The sequence below is a fragment of the Petaurus breviceps genome, unplaced genomic scaffold, assembly GCF_028583685.1.
Source record: "Petaurus breviceps papuanus isolate PSGF00001 unplaced genomic scaffold, PetGlider_PUasm1.0 90977, whole genome shotgun sequence".
Taxonomy (NCBI): domain Eukaryota; kingdom Metazoa; phylum Chordata; class Mammalia; order Diprotodontia; family Petauridae; genus Petaurus; species Petaurus breviceps.
Window position 1 is genome coordinate 9,649,526 of NW_027187391.1, and position 1,249 is coordinate 9,650,774.

A 1,249-nucleotide genomic window follows, 5' to 3' on the forward strand; every position below is an offset into this window, starting at 1 on the left:
CTCTCTCTCTCTCTCTCTCTCTCTCTCTCTCTCTCTCTCTCTCTCACTCTCTCTCTTTCTCAGAGTCTACTTTTCTACCAGGCGAGTGAGTGCTGGACTGGGAGGGTGAGCCTTGGTGCAGTCTGGCTGCTGCTGCTGCTGCTGTTGGTGCTGCTGCTGCCGCCACCGGGCTGCCGGGCTGCAGGGCTGCTGCCTGGCCCGCTTCAGTTCCCGAGCAGAAGGCCCTGCTAATCTGGGAGTTGCTGCTGTCAGTTGCCACAGGCAAGGAAAATCAGAGACCCAATCGGCTTCAGCACTGGTAGCTTTTACTGGAGTGGAGCCTTTACTGTTTATGTTTCCTCATTTCAGGAGTGACGTCAAAGGGTTTAGTTTTTCCTCGGCATGTGCTATTAATTTTAAAGTACTGTACTATGGGAAGAATTTGGGACAATGATTAGTCAGGATCCCCCACACACCAAGGAGTCCAGGAAACCTTTGACAAGTTCAGGTTCAAACCATACATGCATACATACAGACAGAAAAACTCAGAGATAGGCAAATAGGCAGAAACAAAAATATAGATACAGAAGATAAATATATACATATATATGCATACATATACATAGAGACAGAAAAACTCAGATAGGCAAATAGCAGAAACAGAATTATAGATACATACATATGCATATGTATAGAGAGATAGTTATACAGAGACAGAAAAAGGCAGACAGCAATAGACAAAAACAAAAATATGTGTATATATGCATATATATAGAGAATTATAGATATACAGAGACAGAGACAGAAAAAGGCAGACAGATAATGATAGGCGAATAGGCAGAAACAGAAATATAAATACATATATAGAGTTATAGATATATACATATACACACATACATAGTGACAGAAAAAGAGATAGGCAAATAGAAACAGAAATATATGTGTGTGCATATACATGTACACACACAGAGAAAACTAAAATATAGAGATAAGCAGAAATAGAAATATAGATATACCAACATGTATGTCAATATATCTATATTTCTCTATCTATTATCTATCTAGCTTTTCAATGACTTTTAAGGTACAGACTGAGATGGAGGTGAAAGCAACAATTAAAAGACCCTAAAAGGAACAGCATCCTAATTTATATTTATTACATGGATATGCATCTAGACATATAGACACTTCACTACTATTGCTCATCTTCCCTTTGTTTTCTTCCCTAAATAAAGGGGATTATTTCAGAGAGGAACCCCCTGACAAGCAG